General features: G+C 37.4%; 1 protein-coding gene across 1 annotated transcript in view; it reads left to right on the forward strand.

The window, feature by feature from the left end:
* SCML2 (sex comb on midleg-like 2 (Drosophila)) overlaps window positions 1-6,000 on the forward strand; it is an 84,822-nt gene that overhangs the window by 60,587 nt on the left and 18,235 nt on the right. The window lies entirely within an intron of this gene.

Here is a 6,000-nt window from a genome sequence, read left to right on the forward strand (position 1 = left end):
GTTTAAAATTAAGAAAGGTGTACGACAAGGGTTGTATTCTTTCACCATATTTATTCAACCTTTGCGCTGAGCAAATCATCCGAGAAGCTGGGTTCTATGAAGAAAAACGTGGCATCAGGATTGGAGGAAGACTCATTCACAACCTGCAATATGCAGATGATACAACCTTGCTTGCTGAAAGTGAAGAGGACTTAAAACATTTCCTGATGAAGATCAAAGAGCACGGCCTTCAATATGGATGACATCTCAATGTAAAGAAAACAAAAATCCTCACCACTGGACCAATAAACAGCATTCTTATCAACAGAGAAAAAAATTGAAGTTGTCAAGGACTTCCATTTTTCTTGAATCAATTATCAACACTCATGGAAGCAGCAGTCAAGAAATCAAGTGACGTATTAATTAGGCAAATCTGCTGCACAAGACCTTTTATTACAGTGTTGAAGAGCAAAGATGTCAGCTTGAGGACTAAGGTGCGCGTGACCCAAGCCATGGTATTTTCAGTAACCTCATATGCATACAAAAACTGAACAGTGAATAAGGAAGACCATAGAAGAATTTATGCATTTGAGTTTTGGTGTTGGAGGCAAATATTGAAAGTGCCATGGGCTGCCAAAAGAACCAATAGATCCATTTTGGAAGAAGTGCAGCCAGAATGCTCCTTGGAGGCCAGGATGTCCAAACTTTGTCTCTCATACTTCGGACATATTGTCAAGGGGGACCAGTCGCTGGAGTTGAATATAATGTTTGATATGGTGTAGGGTCAGAGAAAAAGAGGAAAACCTCCAACAAGATGGATTGGCCAAGTGGCAGCATTGATGGACTCAAGCGTGGCAACAGTAGTGAGGTTGGCCCAGGATCGGGCAGTGTTTCATTCTTCTGTACAAAAGGTCGCTATGGGTTGATACCAACTCAATGGCACCTAACAACAATACCTTCCTTCATTATGCCAATTATGAAATAGGAGCTATAAAAGACTGTTGGTGATCATCTGCAGCCAACCACTGATTGCAGAGGCATGTTTAAACATGTTTTGTTTGAAATAATACCTGTGCCATGCATGTATGTACTCGCACCGTACTAACAATACTTTTTGATTTACTAGGAGAAAACTATACATTAGTACTAAAATTGTATTATTGAATGAATTATGAAAAAAGCCAATTATTTCTTTTCCTTAGAATTTGTTTGAGGGACATAAGGAGTTAGGGTTAGACTATGGCTAGGTATTGGTTATGCATGTTGTTACTGTTATTGTTAGGTGCTGTAGAGGCAGCTCTGTCTCTTAGCCACCCTGTATAGGGTTTCCAAGAAGCGACTGGTGAGCTTGAACCTCCAATCAGCATATTAACTCGCAGTGCCACAGCATAGGACTTTGTATATTGTTTGGGTTATTCTTAGGACTACATTCTAGTGTCAGGAGTTAGGGGTAAGGGTTGGCCTGGGGATCTTTTGTTGTTCATGTTGCGACTATATCTTTGGTTTTCTTTTCAGTCTTACAAGTTTTTTTACTTTGCAGTATTTTTTTTATCTGGGTCATGATGCCATTCACATTCATCATCAAAAAGAACATTTCAAGATCTATCTTGAAGTCCAATGCTGTCTGAGACAGGATAATATCCATACGCCTCCTACAAGAAAGACCAGTTAATAACAGTTATTCAAATTTACATGCCAACCACTGAAGCCAGTGATGATGGAAATGAATTCTACCAGTTTCTTCAGTCTGAAATTGATCGCAATCAAGATGTGTTGATAATTACTGGTGGTGATTGGAAAGCAAAGGTTGGAAACCAAGAGGAAGGATCAGTAGTTGGAAAATATGGTCTGTTAATAGAAATGATGCTATAAGTCACATGATAGAATTTTGGAAGACCAGTGACTTACTGCAAATACTTAAACACCATAAAAGGCAACTATACACATGGACCTCACCATATTGAATACACAGGAATCAAATTGAATACTTATGTGGGAAGAGATGGTGGAAAATGTCAACTATCAGCCAAAACAAGGCCAGCGATCCACTATGGAACAGACCATCAATTACTCCTATACAAGTCCACGAGAACCGTAATATGACCTTGAACATATCCCACCTGAATTTAGAGAAGATCTCAAGAACAGATTTCGTGCATTAGACACTAATGAGCAAAGACCAGGAGAGTTGTGGGATGACATCAAGTACATCTTATAGGGAAAGCAAAAGGTCATTAAAAAGAAAGAAAGAAAACAAAAATGGATGTCAGAAGGGACTCTGAAATGTGCTTTCCAGTGTAGACATGCTAAAGCAAATGGAAGAAATGAAGCTAATGAGCTGAAAAGAAAATTTCATAGGACAGCTCGTGAAGACAAAATATTATGATGAAATGTGCAAAGACCTGGAGTTAGAAAACTAAAAGGTAAGAATGTTCACAACTTTTCTCAAATTGAAGGAATTGAAGAAAAAGTTCAAGCCTTTACTTACAATACTGAAGGAGTCTATGTGCAAATTTTGAATGATGAACAAAACACCAAAAGAAGATGGAAGGTCACTGTACTAAAAAGAAATGGTCAGTGTTCAACCATTTCAAGAGATCAAGAACTGATGGTACTGAGAAGTCAAAGCTGCATTGAAGGCATTAGTCAAAAACAAAGTTCTGCGAATTTACAGAACACAAATTGAAATCTTTCAAGAAACTGATGAAGCATTGGAGGCTTTAACTCATCTATGCAAGAAATTTGGAAGACAATTCTCTAGCCAGCCGATTGGAAGAGATCCATATTTGTGCCCATTCCAAAAAGTGGGGACCCAACAGAGTGCAGAAGTCACTGGACAGTATTAATATCACATGGAAGTAAAATTTTGTGGACGATAATACATTGACAAAGAATTGCCAGAAATTCAAGCCAGATTTAGAAAAGGATTTGTAACTGGTGGTTTCATTGCTGATGTCAGATGGATCTTTGCTAAAGACAGAGAATACCAGAAAGATGTTACTTGTGCTTTATTGACTATGCTAAGGGTTTGATTGTGTATCATGACAACTATGGATGATACTGTGAAGAATGGGTGTTCCAGAACACTTAATTGCAGTCATGAAGAACTTGTATATAGACCAAGAGACAGTTGTTCAAACAGAACAAAGGGAAACGGAATGGTTTAAAATCAGGAAAGTTGTGCATCAGGGTTGTGTCCTTTCACCATACTTATTCAATCTGTATGCTGAACAAATAATCTGAGAAACTAGATTATATGAAGAAGAATGTGGCATAAAATTGGAGGAAGAGTCATTAACTTGCGATAAGCAGATGATACAACTTTGCTTGCTGGAAGTGAAGAGGATTTAAAATACTCAAAGACCTCAGCCTTTGTATTACACCTCAGTGTTTAGAAAACAATTCTCACAATTGGACTAATAAATAACATTATAAATGGAGAGAAGATTGAAGTTGTCAAAGACTTCATTTTGCTTTATTTGTAAACAACGTATTTCAATAGGCGAATGTGTTGCAAAGGACCTCTTTAAAGTATTCAAAGCAGATATATCAGTTGGAGCACTAAGGTGTACCTGACCGAATCCATGTTATTTTCACTTGACTCATATACTTGTGAAAGTTGAACAGGAATAAGAGAGAATGTAAGAATCAATGTATTTGAGTTATGGTGTTGGGAGAAGAATATTGAAAGTACCATGGACTTTCAGAAGAACAGATGTGTGTAGGAAAAATTTATGTCATTCAATTTTCTTCTTGCATGAATAGTTTCTGTTGACTAATTTAGTGTAATTAGTCTCCTTTGTGTTAAGTAACTTAGTTTTTCCTGAGCTACTCTCAGGAGTTTTTCCTTGCCTGGTTTTGAAAAGTTTGATTATATTACATGTTCGTGTTTTTCTTTCGGGGTGTATACTATTTATAATTCATTCAATTTCTTGAATGGCTATCTTCTCATCTTTTATATTAGGGAAGTTTTCTTTCTGTTTGTCTTTTCCTGTTCTGGAATTCCTATGACACGTAAGTTATTCCTCTTGATAGTGTCCCTCGTGAATCATAAGGTTTTATTCAGATTATTTTGTTCTTTTTTCTGATTGTTTCTCTGCAGGAACAGTCTCTCAAAACAAATATTTCTCAATTAACACTGATAGCTATTTCTTCCAGTTCAGTAGTTTAGCTTTCCATTGGTTTAATTTTGGTGCTTTGCCTTTCCAGTTTATTATCTGTTTCTGAAGTTTTCTGGGCTTTCTAATTCCTGATTTTGTATGGTTCCCCTTTTTACAATTGTTTTGCCAGTCTGTTTTCCTTGATGTCATTTTAGTTTTCTTTCAGTCCATTGAGGTTGCCTAATTAGCATTCTCTTTAAATTTCTTATCAGGTAACTTTGATACCATTTCTGGTGTTATATTTTTTTAATGTGCTTTGGTTACGTGTTTGAGGCACTGTGTCTTGATTCTGTGTGTTAGCTGAAATTGTCTCTTTTGTTTGAGACATGGTGTTTTATTTTTATTTCATTGAAGATTGTTTATTTAGTGTATTCTCTAGCACTCAACACCTGTCTCCTGGTTGATGTGGTAGAGACCGAAGTGTGAACACAGTTCTCCGTTCCCTATGCAGTATAGTTCAGTGTGGGTTCACATGTAAGCAAGATCACTATGCCAGGTGCCCAGGTACCCCAGGCAGAGCAGAGGCTTCACGACAGGGGTGCCACTGGCTGCTGGGTTGGCAAGGGTGAGTATTGGCCACACCTACATCTACCAGGAGGAAATGGGAACTAGGGAGATGTGGATCCTTTTTCTCTAGTCTCCGGCCATGTCCTGTGCTCACTTTATCAACAGCTACTCCACAGCAGCCCACAACCCACCCATTTTATTCTTTTATTGCTCCTGTTCAGCTTTCTCTTCCAGTCAGCACTCAATCCACCTCTCTATTCTATCCACTGATGCTCAGGATTTTAGGATCACTATGTATATATCTGGCTTATTTGGTCTCCCATGTCTTTGTTGCAGAGGAGTCAGCTCAGTGTGTTTGCGTATTCTGCCATCTTGACCCAGATTCTCTTCCTTAAAACTTAAATGTCCCTTGATTTCTACTGATTATAGAAATATTTTCCATGCACTGATACTATTTTTACTTGTTTTGTTTTTTTTTTTTCTCCAACGTTAAAAATAAAACTCAAGCTATCCTGGACTCATTGGTATGATTATCAGTCAGTAACTAGATTGCTAAAGATTTCTCATCAGTTAATTTTTGGGGGTCTACCTGGCCCTCGTGGCACCATAGGATAAGAATTAGACTGCTCATCACAAGGTCAGCAGTTTAAGCCCAACAGCCACGTCATGGGATAAAGATGAGGCTGTCTGCTCTAGTCTTGGAAACCCTATATAGAGTCACTGTGAGACAGAATTGACTCAGTGTTGGCAGATTTGGTTTTTTGTTTATTTGCCTGTCCCCCAGCCAAATTGCTGAACCAGATGAAGTTTGACTTTGGTGCTTTCTCATTGCAATTTTTCTTTCCTCTTGAGGCCTATTAGACTTTATTTCTATTTTACTTTATTTGTCCTTTTAATCTGAGGTTTGAACCAAGATATTAGTTAGTACCTAGGTGTAGTTGATAACTTGAGGAGTCTACTTTAGGATCATGCTTTTAAAAATGGTTCTTTAGCTTAAAACCCTTTTTGTTGAAAAGTAAGCAATAGAGTTTTTTTTTTAAGGGTAGCCTTAGATCAGTGTTGTTGTATACAGAATGGAGCGTCCATTATACCATATCCTATTCATTTAACTCTTCTCCTGCTCTTAGAGCCATTTTCCTATGCCTATTTAGACATATTATAATGAGTTGCCCATACTGCCTCCTAATATATTTAGAGGAATTTTCTGACTCCAGAATAACAAAGCATAGACATATTCTTGGAAATGTTTTAATTCTTTAATATGTTACTGAAATACACCTATTATTCATAAAAGGATGGTGAGTGTTGTACAATTTGAAGACTGTTACTGAATTGAACATATAAAAATAAGTAT

Source organism: Chrysochloris asiatica, unplaced genomic scaffold (genome assembly GCF_000296735.1).
Source record: "Chrysochloris asiatica unplaced genomic scaffold, ChrAsi1.0 scaffold00018, whole genome shotgun sequence".
Classification (NCBI taxonomy): Eukaryota; Metazoa; Chordata; class Mammalia; order Afrosoricida; family Chrysochloridae; genus Chrysochloris; species Chrysochloris asiatica.